The 15,990-nt window shown below is 44.9% G+C and overlaps 1 pseudogene; it reads left to right on the top strand.

The window, feature by feature from the left end:
• Nucleotides 1-15,201: 15,201 nt before the first annotated feature.
• On the top strand, nt 15,202-15,360 carry LOC146802161 (U2 spliceosomal RNA; annotated as a pseudogene).
• Nucleotides 15,361-15,990: the final 630 nt, after the last annotated feature.

Here is a 15,990-nt window from a genome sequence, read left to right as displayed (position 1 = left end):
CTAGATGGCCGCAGAGCCCGGGCCCAAAAACGCAGCTGACCCCCTTGCAAAACCAGGTCATTTTGATGTCTCCACAATACATTTTGCGACCTTCCCTGTTGTGGGTACTTGGTCCACCCACACAAGTGAGTATAATTTTTATTGGGAGACCTAAGGGAATGCTGGGTGGTAGGAAATTTGTGTCAGCCTGGTGATCCCACAACTTTCCGACACAGAAAAGGGAGGAAAACTTGATTTTATTTAAGCTAAATTTGAGGTTGGCAGGGGGTTTTGAGTAGGAAAATGTTGGTAGATCCATGCAAGCCACACCTCCCAGAACTCCCCTGGTGTCTAGTTTTCAGACATATCTGGGTTTGGTACATTTCCCTAGATGCCCGCCAAGCCCATGACCAGAAACGCAGGTGTCCTCCTAGCAAAACCAAGTCTTTTTATGATTGATAATTTTGAAGTCTCCACAGTACGTTTTGAGACGTTTCCTGTTGTGGGCACTAGGCCTATCCACACATGTGAGGTACCATTTTTATCGAGAGACTTGGGGGAATGCTGGGTGGGTGAAAATTGGTGGCTACACACAGATTCCAGACCTTTCCACCACAGAAATGTGAGGAAAATGTGTTTTTGGACAAAATTGCAGGTTTGCAAGGGATTCTGGGTAACAGACCCTGGTGAGAGCCAGACAAGGGACCCCATCCTGGATTCCCCTGGGTGTCTAGTTTTGCAAAATGTACAGGTTTGCTGGGTTTTCCTAGGTGCCGGTTGAGCGAAGGTCCAAATCCACATCAAGGCACATTGCAAAAAAGGGTCAGTTTTCACTGTAAAAATGTGATGTGCCCACAATGCATTTTGGGCCTACTCACACAAGTGAGGTACTACTTTTATCCGGAGACTCAGGGGATTACAGAAGTGTAGAACAAGTGTTATTATCAATTGACTCTCTATGCATTTCAGCCTTCCAAATGTAAGACAATATGTAAAAAAGAACTCATTTCGAAAAATGTCCTCTAATTTACATGCTAGTACGAGTACCCACAATTTCAGAGATGTGCAAATAACTACTGCTTCTAAATTCTATATGTTGTTCCTATTTCGTAAATACATAGGTTTTCTTGATACCTAATTTTTACTCTTTATATTTTACCAAATGAATTGCTATATACCCAGTACACAATGAAAAACCATTGCAAGGGGTAGCTCAGTTATTGGCTCTGGCTACCTTGAATTCTTAATGAAACTACAAGAGGTATATATCACCACAACTAGAAGGGTCCAGCAAATGTATTGGTAAATTGCTTTTAAAAATCTGCCATACTTAGAAGAAGTTACAGGTGAAAATGTTGGCACAAATGGCTGATTTTTTCAACACAATTTCAATTTTATTTTAATTTTAACTGTTGGTTTTTATAGGAAAACCTTGAAGAGTCTATAGAAATGACCCCTTGCTGAATTTGGATTTGTGTCTACTTTCCAGAAATGTATAGATTTCTGGAAACCATTATTGCTTTCATATCTGTTTCTACCACTAACTGGAAGGAGATTGAAAGCACAAAAAATAGGAAAAATAGGCTATGTCCCAGTAAAATGCCAAAACAGTGTAGAAAATTTTGGTTTACTGACAGAAGTCTGCCTTTTTCTGAAAGCTGGGAAGATGGAGATTTTAGGACTACAAACCCTTTGTTGATATCATTTGCAAGGAAAAAATCAGATGCTTTCTTCAACAGCACTTTTTCCCTTTTCTAAAAAACATCAATATTTTGGTGTATTTTTGCTAATTTCTCAGCATGAATACCTTATATGGACGAAAGGTTAGAGGGGCCTAAGCACGAACTACCCCAAATAGCCAAAAAAAGGATTAGAACAGGAGGTTAAAGGCCTAGCAGCAAAGGGGTTAAGGCTGCACTGAAAGTATGCCACAAAGGGATGGCACACTGAAATTATGCCATCTTAAAGGTAGCCCTCTAGTGGGTGAAAAAGGGGATCCCATAGACCTGGATATTCCCCTGCAGGCAGGTCCAGTCACTCACTGCACCCGCCTGCCGGGAGATTTCTAAACCCCTTAAAAGTGCAGGCAGCTTGCCACCTGCACAGTGAAACATGGAGCAGCTTTTAAGCAGCTGCTTCATATTTCACTTCAGGGCAGTGCGATTTCGCAGCTGAGCTGGGGGAAACACATTAATTCTAATGTGGCACACTTTCCTTATTTGCACCCGATGCACCTTTTGAAAGGTGCGCTGTGGCGCAAACATGGAACGAACACTGTATCCGTAATAAGGACCCAGGTCAAATAGTATAGTTAAAAAAATATTTTTTGTAGCACATAACATTGTCTTGGGTTTCAGAGGCACTATGGGGCATATTATCAAGACAGGCGATAAAATTATCGACGCTTTAGCGGCAGAAAACTGCCGCTAAAACGGCGATAATGGGCTTGATAATATGCTCTATGGAATTCCAATTGAAGCCCATGTTAGATGTGAAGGACATCTAACCTGGGCTTCAATTGGAATTCCATAGAGCATATTATCAAGCCCATTATCGCCGTTTTAGCGGCGATAATTTTATCGCCTGTCTTGATAATATGCCCCATAGTGCCTCTGAAAGCCAAGACAATTTTATGTGCTACAAAAAACAAAACGAATAATATCTAGGATGTCTCCTGTATGTACACTGTTCAACATATCTGTAGCACACAATCAAACAGAGTTATTTCTTTTATTTCCACTGATGTTGTTCTTGTTGTACTCCAATGATCTTCTGCTAGCTCACTGTACCCTATTCATTCATAATGGTTTATTGTTGTGGTGTTACTAGTTTCCTGTGCCCTCTTCAGATGACATTAGCATAGAGTTGGTAGAGTCAATATTCATGTTGTGGCATGCTGCTTAGGCAGTATGATCTCTCATAACATTTTCTCTGGTTTGCTAAGAATGTAATATTGTTGCTCACATTATGGGAGTTCTTCAGTTTCATAAAGCTGTACTCTGGTTAGCAAAGATTGTAATATTTGTGTTTGGTGATTCAGCGAATTAATGTTAGTCTACGAGGAGATTTCCTACATAAGCCACTGATTTTGGGGAGGAGCCAGAAGACTTTCTGATGCTCCAAGTGATGCAGCCCATTCCCCTATTGATTTTGCTGCATATTTTGGGCTTGGAATTATTTCGATTTGCACATTATACTGTAATGTTCTATGGAAATTAAGCTCTATATTGTACGTGATGAATCAAAGACTGTGGATTACTTGAAAATGTCAACGTTCAAACTATAGCTTTATTTTTTATTTATTTATTTATTTATTTTTATTTAAAGAGTTTTATATAGCGCTGGCTAGACCCGGAGGTATCAGGGTGCTTTACATGAGGATCAGTGTGTTACAGGTTACATAAGTTACATCAGTTACAATTACAAGTATAGGCATAGGAGAAAGACATGAGAATACATAATAAAAAAGTTATTAGCGCGTTGCATAGCCAAGACTAGCGTCTTAAGGGGAATGGAAGGAAGATGTGGAGAGGAAAAACAGGGGGAAAGGAAAGTAGATTGAGTAAGGCAGACCAGAAGGGGGAAAGTACTTTAGGAGGAATAAAGCATTTAAAGCAGTCAATGTGAAAGATAGATAAAGCCGCGAGGAACCGTTTGAAACAATGTCCGAAGTCCGGCTGGGTAGGTGACGGCCGAGGGGATGAGCCATAGCCAGATTCCTCTATAGCTACATAGGACAGCTCCACCGGGCAACAGTCAATGGTTCCCGGGCTCCGCTGAATGCTAGCACTGGCTAGACCCGGAGGTATCAGAGCACATTAAAATAAGGAAATTATTACAGCAGACAGTGATTACAAAGATTACAATTCGTTTCTGGAGCAAAAAAAACAACTGCATGTTGCAAAAATACATCTGTTGAAATAGAGCACAAGATAAAATACTTCCGTTTCTAGAGCAACAGAAAAGATAGAAAACAAGACCAAGGAGCAAAGCTGGAGAAGGGGGAAAGAAAAGGGCAAGTATACATATCAAGCCAGGAAGATCGGGCATGGAGAAGAGATTCTTAAGTGGATGCCAAAACTAAGAGTAAGCAAGTTGGGCAAAACAGGGGAGGGTCCAGGTATCGGTAACAATCTAATCCGTTCTACAGAGCTAGGACGGGTAAACGTAGGGGTGGAAAGGGGTGACTAACCAAGTCCAACCAGAAGAGAGAATTGTAGCAGGCTCCAATGGGTCGATGAAGGGCGCAGGTCACTCTGGTGGCAACGGGCATCGTGGGGACAGTCGGAACCGCAAGATGGAGGAACCAGTGACACGGACCCAGAGAGCTAGGCAAACAAGATGGCGGGCATGGGGAAAGTAGCAGATGGGTCTGAGAGTAGGTAAGGTGGAAGGTCGCTGATCTCTCCCCGAAAATCCAAGGCTGGGGAGACAGCGCAATCACACAGGAGACAGATTCAGGAGGAGGCAGCTGCAGGGTCAGGAGGACGAGCAACTCTGCAAAAAAGGAAAGCAAGCTCAAAACCCTAAACAAGGTGGCACAGGAGGGGGCTGACCGGGCACTGGAGAATCACGCTTGCGTCCAGTTCCTTCTCATCTGCGGTGTCGTTGCGGGGGCTCTCTTGTCTTAGAATTTGGCAGGATGCCCTAGCGGACGAAGGGGGGGCCTCCCGCTGGCCAAGGCGCTGCAGCTTGCACAGTGTTGTCCGCCCGCTACTCATTACTCCTTATAGCTTTGACGAGATTTAGAGCTACGACAGCAGCTCGAACTCCAGTGATGTCACTAGATGTAATTTTTACAGGTACATACAACTGGCCCAAGAACAAACTGGCGGGTCCACATAAAACGGGTGTTTGTGAGGATTGTACTTGTGTGTTTTATATGTATATATAACTTTTTTAAGCAGACTGTAAATTAAACATCACTATGGCCCGTGGAAGAGGCATGTCTCTGGAGTGTCTCATTCACTACCTTTTAACTTTTTCACACCACTCTCTCTTCTGCAGTCTCTTTGTTAGATATTTAAACTCTTTTTCCCCTCAAATCTTTCTCACTCAATCTTTATATCTCACAGCTCATCTATTTCCTCTATAATGCTCTCTTTTCAATCTCTTCTGCACGTACTTCCTTGCATTTCACCACTTCATTTCGCCAATGCCTCCCAGACACACACGCACCCAGTCAACTGTATGCACTGCATTTTGACAGCTGTGTACGTCCTTCACATATTTACTGTATAATCACAATTTCGATTTCCACCCCTGACCACTAATCTGTGCACTCAGCAGAGGCCAGATTGGATGAGCATACATTCCAAACCCCTCGTGACCCTCTGACAGGCTCTGTGAAAAGTTGCACTGCATTCAAGCTGAACGCCAAAGCTCTCAATCATGGCCCACACATGGCCTGAACCCCCACAGCTACATAGGAGTGATTCTTTTCACATTACGCAGTATACATGAGTAATATGTTGCACAAAAAAACTATGGACTCCTCCTGCCTCTATGATCTCCAAATAAACACTTTCTAGACCCTTCCCTCTTCTATCCCCCACTTTCCTTTTCAATACAACTAACCGTTTTACATGTCCACCACTGAATCTAATTTCATATTTTCCTATACTTATTCACCACTAATCCTGTATAGGTTCCAGTGTAATGTGCTACTCTCTGAAAAGCGCTTCAAGACCTCGTCAGGAGTAGTAAGCACTATATAAATGCAATTACAATTACAATAGAAACATACCGTCCTGGAAAAAACAACTACTCATAGGGAATGTAAGAGTTAAGTAAAATATGAAAAATGAACAGCATTGCTGTCCCCCGGCTGAGAGAGTATTGTCTTTTTTGCTTGATGTCCTTGGGCTCGGGGGAGGGTGTGCACGACATTTATAGGTGAGGAACCGGCCCCAACATGCCCTCCCTAACACTATCTGAATCTCAACCGACTAATTTCACTACAATAAATGAAGTAAAACCTTTCCAGTTATTTTTTCTAATCATGGTCAATTAAATTCCCCTGCATTTATTTATCAGATCACAGGATATTGGATCAAAGTTCCAGTAGGAAACATATAGTAGATTTTTGTCATTGGGATTGGATAATTTGTACACATCCTAATGGACTGGCCTGTTCTCCCTGGGAGGTGGGAGTTGTTGTGACTTTAAATATATGCTGTAACTGTAACAAGCTGGCAATACAACTGTTAATGGTTTTTAAGACTTTGGATTGTGATTAAAGTTACAATTAATTGATTGTTTCCACCATTTTATAATGTGTGTGAAAAACATATTGTGTTTATATCTATTTTTTTGTTTACTTTTTTTTGGCAAGTATACATTTATACGGTTGCTATTATCTGAAAACAAACAATAATTTGGAATAAAAAATAAGACATATTACACAAAATAGGCATTATGGTACTTACAAGAAATGGTATCCATTATAAATGTTGCTGCATGAAAGACAACAGAACCAAGGCAGAGATGCATAGAGAAACAAACAAACATGACTTATAAGCGATGATCATCTTGTGGCAAAAACACGGGATCTGAAATTTGGATTCACCCGCACACGTATAGTCCATAAATTAATTCAGACATCATAGTCCAAAGTACGTTAGATGTCTACCTGTAGGCCATAGCTGTTCCTGGCAACAGTGAGCAAATAAACATCACATATACTGTATGGTGCCGATCACGATCCGGTAAAAAAATTGCCCGTCCGACTCGTATCCGGTCTTTTTACCGTACGAATCGTACAAGTGCCGTACAAACTGGCAATCACGATTCGCATGGTAAAAAGCCCATACGAGTCGCATTGGGAATAATTCCCCACACGTCCTCGGGTCGGAAAATGTGTCCGACACCTCCACGGACGATTTACCGTACAAACGTGAAAAGTGAAGTCCGACCGCGCAAGTACGATCCATCCCGTGCGTCCGATGTCACAACCGTATGGAAAAAACACCGTCCGCACCGAACTCCCATAGCAACCATGGAGACATGTGCCCGCATACGCGCCATACCCCCCCCAGCCCCCGTGAGTACGCGCCGAACCCCCCGTGTATGTACACCGCTGTACGTGTCGAACCCCCGTGTATGTACACCCCTGGGGTGTACATACACGTGGGGGTTCGACACGTACAGGGGTGTACATACACGGGGGGTTCGACACGTACAGGGGTGTACATACACGGGGGTTCGACACGTACAGGGATGTACATACACGGGGGGTTCGACACATACAGGGGTGTACATACACAGGGGTTTGACACGTACAGGGGTGTACATACACGGGGGTTCGACACGTACAGGAGTGTACATACACGGGGGGGTTCGACACGTACAGGGGTGAACATACACGGGGGTTCGACACGTACAGGGGTGTACATGCATGGGGGGTTCGGCGCGTACTCACGGGGGCTGGGGGGGTTCGGCGCGTACTCACGAGGCCTGGGGGGGTTCGGCGCGTACTCACGGGGGCTGGGGGGGGTACGGCGCATACCGGGCCCCCTATTCTGGTCGTTTTGCGGCGTACTTCGCTTTTCCGGCACTTTTTGGGTGCCGTAAAAATATTGCCGTCCGGACTGCTGTCGGTTCGAATCGTACTTCCTGGGTCGTGAAACGCTGCCTGACAGCGTCCCGACGTCACGTCGGGGCATTCCCGGATCACATTCGTATGTCTATTTTCGTCGGATGGTGTTTTTTACGATTCGTACGGAAATGGTGTTTCCGTGCGAATCGTACTTCCATGTTTGTAAAGTTTTACGACCGGGTACGAGTCGGACGGAGAAAACGCTCCGACCGACGGTTCGTACCCGGTTTTTCCAGGATCGTAATCGGCACCTAAGTCTTGTGCAGACATGTAATTGCCAAGGAACACATTCGAAGTTCAACACATACAGTACTGCCGTCAATCAAATTACTAAATGCTTCACACCTTTTATCTTTGTCTTATTCATATTTTTCTGGTACACAGGGCACTCCGCCTTCCCATAAAAAAACAAAGGCAATGAAATACAGATATTAGTTAAGTAATGCATAAATACATTCAATAACTTTTTTAAAATGGGAATTTCCCCTTCAGTCGTGTATTCCTGCACTGTGTGAAAGTGCATGTATCTGCCATCCTGGGTTCTGGATTTTGGCCCATGTCTGACACTAATTTATTATGCGTGCTGAGGTCTAAGCCTCTCCCATGACATGAATTAGGTCCTGGACATGTTGTGTGACCAGGACCAAATGTGCCCACATTAGACTGGTAGTGAAGCGCTGTCCCTGCAATGAGCTTAACACATAGATTGGCAGTGGCAGCATACCATGTTTGTGAATTCATAGTAGTAACCAGACCTTAATATCCGTGTCACTAGAGTGGAGCCTACTGGCCCACTCGTGTAAAGTTCCATTTCAATGCGCTAGCCCAATAAAACTGTCTTTGATGTCTTAGACCAAATTGCTCCATCTAAATTTAAAACTCAAAGAAATATTCCATCCAAATCGTGGTTCAATTCAAATCTCAACAGCGAAAGACGTGCACTTAGACTAACTGAAAGAACATGGAGACAACACCCTTCTCCCGCCCATCTTGCCCTTCTCAGATCCGCTAGATCCACTTACAAGAAACACATTTGTATTGAAAAAGCTTCCTTCTTTCACACACAACTTGACCGTGCCAAAAATACACCCAGAGAGCTGTTCAACATAGTTCAAAACCAAACATCTTCTGCCCCTCCTAAATTGACGGCCTCAACTGAAAGATGCGAAGAAATTGCAAACTTCTTCTCCGAAATAAAAATTACCAAAATAGATCAATCCTTCCTTGTAACTCAGATCCCTCACAACCCCCTACCCACCACTAACTCTACTTCTAAATCACCCTCCTCACTAACTCTGCCCCCTGATTCCTTCTCTCACTTATTTGCCACTACCCCTCCGGATACTAGCCTTTCAAACTCACAGCTTAAAAACAATGCCTCCTGGCATAATTACCACCCCGTAACTGAGCTTGAAGTCTCTAACATCATTTCTAAACTCAAACCGTCCTCTCGCACCAAAGACCCCCTCCCTTATAACTTTGTCTATGAGCTAAAGCACATCATTGCCCCTAATTGAACTACTATCATCAACTCCTCCCTTACCACGGGATGTGTCCCTGTCTCCCTCCAACTCGGACAAATCACTTCCATTCTTAAAAATCCCAATGCCGACCCAAACGACCTGAACAATCTCCGCCCTATCTCCATCCTCCCCCTGCTTTCCAAAGTCCTTGAAAAATGTGCCTGGCTCCAACTGGACAAACACATTGAAACTTTTAACCTACTGGACTCCTTATAATCCGGCTTCTGAAAAGGCTGCTGTACAGAAACTGCCATGCTAAATATAGTTGATGATATCCACCATTCCCTTGATAACGGTGAGGCATGCCTACTTATTCTGCTCGACCTCTCAGACGCGTTTGACACAGTTAACCATCCTACCTTACTTAACACGCTTAAAATTCGCTTTGGCATCAATGGTCCTGTCTTCAAATGGTCCTCCTCCTACCTCCAACATAGAACACAACAAATCAAAATCTACAACTGCCTCTCTAACCCCACGCATGTCTCACTAGGTGTCCCCCAGGGATCTATTCTTTCTCCCTCTCTCTTCAACCTCTTTATGGAACCCCTGACCCTCATTCTTAAACAAGCTGGAATCAACTACCACCTCTATGCTGATGACACCCAACTTTACTACAAGATTAAATCCCACGCTGATGTTCTGCATCTTAACAACACCCTGTCTAAGATCCAATCCTGGTTCCACTCCAATCATCTCAAACTCAACCCTAAAAAAACTGAAATCATTCTCTTCTCTCCACAAAACAATCTTCTATCTATCCAAACATGGATCTCTGACCTTTACGCCCTCAACTGTAGTCTCTCCTTATCCAATTCTGTAAAATCTCTTGGTATCACCATTGACAATTGCCTAACTCTTAATGTCTACATAAAAAACTCGGCCAAAGGAGCACTCTTCACTCTCCGCCACCTTAAGAAAATTAAACCGTTCATTCCAGCTGACAACTTTAAATTGGTTGTCCAATCTCTAGTCCTCTCAAAAATTGACTATGGTAACGCTATCTTCTCTGGAAGTCATAAAGTCACCTAGCCCCACTCAAATCTGTGCTCAACCTTGCGACCAGTCTAATCTCCGACTGCAAACGTTTTGACCACATCTCCCAGCCCTTAAATGGCTTCCCATCGAAGGCATATCCTCCTACAAGGTTGCATGCATTACACACAAAACCCTTAATCAAAATACCCCACTCTATCTCACTAATAAACTTAACAAAGCGGGCTGCTCCCGACCACTGAGAAGCACCAACGCTCTCCTCCTGGTCCCACCTCAGTTGAAAAAGACAACTACACAATCTCGCTCTTGTTAGGGGAGTTTCCCGAAATGCCCCTAACTTCTGGAATTTTCTCCCTAGAGACCTTCGTTGCAACCCCTCCTACATCAGCTTTAAGAAAGACCAAACTGCACCTGCTCACAAATATTGGTGTCCATAATCCTTCCATTCCTCACTTGTTCTACCCTCTCCCTCCCCCTCCTTTCCCCTGTCCGCCCTCGCCTTTTCTTACCCTCACCCCTCCATACTCCCTCCCCTTAGTTCCTACCTACCCTTCCTTTATCTATTCTTCACTCCACTATCCTCACCCAACCACCTACTACCCTCCTATCATTGAGCTTACCCCCATCTCGTGTCTCTGTACAAAATGCGACTACCTGTATCCATGTCATTTATGTAAATAGCTCTGTCTTGGCTGTATCCGTGTCATTTTTGCAGATAGCTCTGGCTTGCCTCTCTGACATATGTAAATTGTATTTATTCTATTCGCTCTTTTTTACTCTAACCTGTTTGAATTCTAAGTTATGTACAATTTGTGTTACTCCTGTACTATATTCTTAATCATGTAAAGTGCTCTGATACCCCCGGGTCTAGCCAGCGCTATATAAATCCTTTAAAATAAATAAACCCAGACCTTAGCACTGACATCCCAAGTGAATATTGTCAGTTTTTGTGTATGTGGCCTGTGTCGTACACACATTACCTGTATGAGTGAACCAAATGACAGCCAAGTGCAAAAACCTCACACCCATTTCTACCTATGTTGTGGATGCTCCAGGATGGAGACCAGCTTCTGTGAGGATGAATACTACACAAAGTCCGTGTTTGAAGAGTAGGCTGGAAAAGACACTTGAAAGAAGACCTACCTCAAACTGGTTCTAAAAATGCAGACAGTGGATCTACATCTATTTTCCGCTTTGACTGTATATAGGTGGGACCCACTGACACTTGTTTTACTAGTTAAAATTTCTCTATGATCAGTAAAAATAATGCTTCACAGAGTACTAAGAGCACTGCTGTGCAATTGGGGCTACTGTCTGCCTTTCCCAGAACTAGGGGGATATCATTTGAGTCTATCCATTGCTGCAATAGTTTTCACCTCAAGTGCTGAAGAGGTTGTTCTTGGCATAGTCTGCAGAGCCATAATACAACAGCCTGTCAACTGAGAGAGGGAAGGAGCCTGTCAACCCTGCAGAAGGAGTGATTGTCTAGAAGGAATGAGCTTCAGCATGACACTGGTGCACTGTGACTGGCAGGAGCGGAGCTCTATAGAGAGTGATCTGTGGACTCAGTGTCAGGGTCTCTATATACACTCCTGCAATTCTCAGCCGGAACTGTGAAGTTGTGGCTTTAAATGAGCTGCTGCACTAGAAACCGCTGACTGTGGCATGCAGCATGACCTGAGTTGCTATGCCCAAGTAATCAACAGTTCAGTGACTTGAGCTGCTGCACAAGAAGTATTCAATCATGAAATGACCTGAGTTGATGCACAAGAAGCAATTACCTGCAGCCTGAACTGAGCTGCTGCACAGGACGTAGCCAACTGTAATGTGACCTGAACTGTTGTGCTCAAGAGATTGACTGCTCTAGGAACTGAGGTGCTGCACAAGGAGTAATCATGTATGTCATGATTTGAGCTGATGCACAAGAAGCAATCGCCTGCAGCATGACCTGAGGTGCAGAATGGGACGTAATCAACAGCAGCATGACGTGAACAATGGTCTTCCACCCACCCAATGTAGCCCACCTATCACCTCAAAGGCTGTTAAAAAATATGTACTGCTTGTGACCACTACCATTTGCAACTGTATATCCAAGACACGGCTGCATCATGCACCCCCAAAACTGCCAGGACCCAGTGTCCTCCTAAGACACTTTTGACAACTGGACCAGACATGACCATGGGGATGGCCCAACAAAGAAGGCAAGCTTGCACTCCTGCATCAACAGGGGAGTACCTGAGTCAACAGGAAACTCGGCAACTGCTGAGAATTGACACAATCTACAGACTTACACATGTATAGACTGTGCACTTAAGATTGTTGGCGTAGAAACTGCTTCTTAGCTAATTCTTACTCAATTGTACCCAAAGTGGGTGTATCCACCTGAGTCATAGTGGGGTGGGGGCGGGGGCAAAAGTGGGAAGAGGCATCAAAGTGCTCTAGCAACAGGACACTAATTTGCATCATGTATTTTGAAAGTCAAGTTCCGAGTTGGACAATCCATTATTATAAGGATGTGGTTTTTTGTACACTGTGCTTGAGCACCCCACACACTGCGAGAACCCTGTGATTGCTTGCCATCGCTGCCACTGAGAGTCGAATTCTGAAGAGGTTGTACTTGGCCTAGTTTGCCTAGCCATAATAGGACAGACCATCGGTCTTCAAAGGTAAATAACCTCAACCCCCATGGTTGAGGCCAGAAGCCATTGCTTGGCCTGTGCACCCCCTAATGAGAGGCACAAAGCAGACCAAGTGTTAGAGTCTGAGTCATGGCAAGAACTGTAGGTGCTGCTAGCTGCTAGAGTACCTAGCTGTAAGTATTTCCACAAGGCATAAGTTGGGTGCCCCACACATGTGAGGCTGTGGATCTAAGCCCAGGAACAGTTCAGCAAGGGGGTGTTCTTACCCAAACTGTACCTTTGTTTCCACAATTGGCACACCTCAGGGCCATATGTAAGTCCCCTGTAAAAGGTACCCCTGGTAGCATGGGCCGTGTGACTAGAGAGGACCTCTGAGGGCTGCAGCATGTACTATGCCACCCTTAGGGCCCCTCACCTTAACGTCCACACACAGGCTGAGTGTTTTGGTGTTGACTAAACTGAAGAGCGGACATGGCACACATCCCTGTGCGCCATGCCCACCAACACTGCCTTTGTCATGGGTAAGTCATCCCTTTATCAAGCCTTACAGCATTAAGGCAGGGTGCACCATACCGCAGGTGAGCGCATAGCTAAATGAGCAATATGCCCCTACCGTGTTTGTACCATTCACAGAAATTGTAAGTGCAGTGAAGCCATTTTGAGTACAGGGGCTGGGAGTTTGTCATCACGACTCCACACCACCATGAGGGTTTTACTAAAAAACTGGGAAGTTTGGTACCAAACCTCTCAGCATAATAAACCCACACTGATGAAAGTGTTAGATTTATTATAAAATGCACTCAGATAGAATTTTAGAGACACCTCCTGAAAAATGATCAGCATTCGCTGACTGGTCCCCACCAGCCAGCCACCACCAGACAGATTCTGACCTCATGGGATGAGAGCATGTGTGCTCTCGGAGGTCAGGAACTGTGTTAGATTTATTATAAAATGCACTCAGATAGAATTTTAGAGATGCCCCATGAAAAACGATCAGTATTGGCTGACTGGTCCCCACCAGCCAGCCACCACCAGACAGATTCTGACCTCATGGGATGAGAGCATGTGTGCTTTTGGAAGTGAGGAACAAAGCCTGCTCTGGGTGAAGGTGCTTTACACCTCTCCCAGGCAAGAACAGCAACACTTGGCGGTGAGCCTCAAAGGCTCTCACCTTGTGATGTGCTGATTAGGGCAGCTCCGACTAAGGGCCCGATTTCGATGTTGAACGGACCTGAGTCTGTCCGACATTGAATCGGTACTGGGACCGACCAACCTCCTGTCGGTGGTCCCAACCCAGCAATTAGGATGCGACCGAACCCTGAGCCCGTCGGAAGCCATTCGGAAATCCAGTTCGGATTCTTTTCCGACCCACTCCATCCAAATAAGTCGATAAGAAATGAATTGGAACAGCTGATTACGATGCAGTAGGAATGGCTCTGACCAAAGGTCGGAGCCGTTTACTACGGCATTGTAATCGCCCCCTAATTGGAGATGCCCACCCCCCTGACCAGGCCCCACTTGTAGCAGAAGGACAGGCTGGAAACTTAGTAAGCAGTGTAGGAGTGTCCACTTTAGCCGGGCACCCCCCTAGGGTCACCGAGAGCTGAGGTGAACCCCTCTCTTAGAAATTCTCCATCTTGTATTGGAGAATTAGGCACAATAGGAACAGGGATGTGCCTCTCTCTCCAAAGTTAGGGGGCACCCAAAGGGTGTAGTCACCCTAGGGGACAGTAGTCATACGCTACTGCCCCTGACCTCAGTAATGCCCTTACATTTAGTGTTTAAGGGCTCCCCTAAACTTTGTTCCTCAGATTTGCTGGACCAAAGAAGAAGAACTGAACTGCTGCAGACCGAACCCGGCAAGAACCACTGCCACCTGCACTCGGTTCAACCACTGCACCTCCTGTCCTTCCAGAAACCCTGCTCAGCCTCCAAGAAACCCCAGAGACCCAGCAACTTTCACCAAAGTGCCAAGAGCTTCCCTCCGGACTAGAGGCTCTAGTCCCGAGTCCACAGAACTTGTGTTGGCCACCCGCTAACACCTAACCCGCTCGTTATCCCCGCCAACTGTGAGGGTAAATATCATTGCCGGTATCAACTGCCTCGGCGCCGATACTGAATTCTGCACCTTTCGAATGGTCACAACACCCATGACCAACACTGTGCCCTGTTGTGGCTTGTATACAAAGTATCTTCTACTAGACTAAAAAGTGGCTCATGTCCGTGAAAAGTATTGGTTGATGCTATACAAACCTATTACATGGCATATTGAAAATATTGCATAATTGGTAAGTCTACTTATAACTAACACAATAGTAAAATACTGCTCACCAATACAGTCCTCTTAGTTTGCAAATGAGTCGTGCATGAAACTGTGAAACCAAAAGCTCATAAGCAGCAGCTGTTAGAAACCATTGAAGCATAAATTTTCAGCAAGTCAAAGAGCAGAGCTGCTTTAGTTTGGAGAATCACCTCTCAGCCCTTTGGCTAAGATCAAGTGAAGTATCTGTTCTTAACAGATTGAAACCACTTGTAAGTGGAAGTAAATTAGAAATTTTGGATCTACGATTTCGACTTGGAAGCAGATGAAATCTGCTTTACATATGCAAATTATAAGCAAATTACCTAGACAAGGCCCACTGATCCCTAAGGAGCGGGAGGAAGGACATCAGCATGCAGGTACCAGTTTGCCCACTAGAGGCACAAAATAGACATCCCAAAGACCGCACGGACAGACCTTAGGTCATGGTAATATTGCGCTCCTTGTTTCCTTCTTTTTCTTGGCATGTGACTAAACTAAAAACTTTAAAACCCACCTAAAAACATTCACAGGTCTCGCAGCACTCAGTCCTCTGGATAGAGAAATAAGTTTAGGTGGCAACACATATAACCCTCATCTTAGTTCTTGGGAGTGACTGCACAGTGTTTCTTGAACTTCAGGCAATTGCTGTCTTCTGGGAGACCCCCCAGGTACTATGACAGTAAACCCTCAGGTGACATCGGTAAGCAAGAGGTAACCCCAGTGATAACCGTTAAACTGGGCAGAAATGCCACATGCAATGGCAGAACGGATGGACACTGGCTCTCCAGTGAACATCCCAGAAGGCATCCCACCAATGGATGCTCAGACGCCCAACCCCTGGGACAGGACAGCAAGACGGCAAGTAAGGTAAACCCTCCAAAAGAGAGCCTCTGTGCTGGAAAAGCTAGTGACAGGAAGGCACCAGGGCCAAAGAAAGAAGGACCTGAAAGCAAA

Source organism: Triturus cristatus, chromosome 8 (genome assembly GCF_964204655.1).
Source record: "Triturus cristatus chromosome 8, aTriCri1.1, whole genome shotgun sequence".
NCBI lineage: Eukaryota > Metazoa > Chordata > Amphibia > Caudata > Salamandridae > Triturus > Triturus cristatus.
This window is presented reverse-complemented; position numbering and strand designations above follow the sequence as displayed.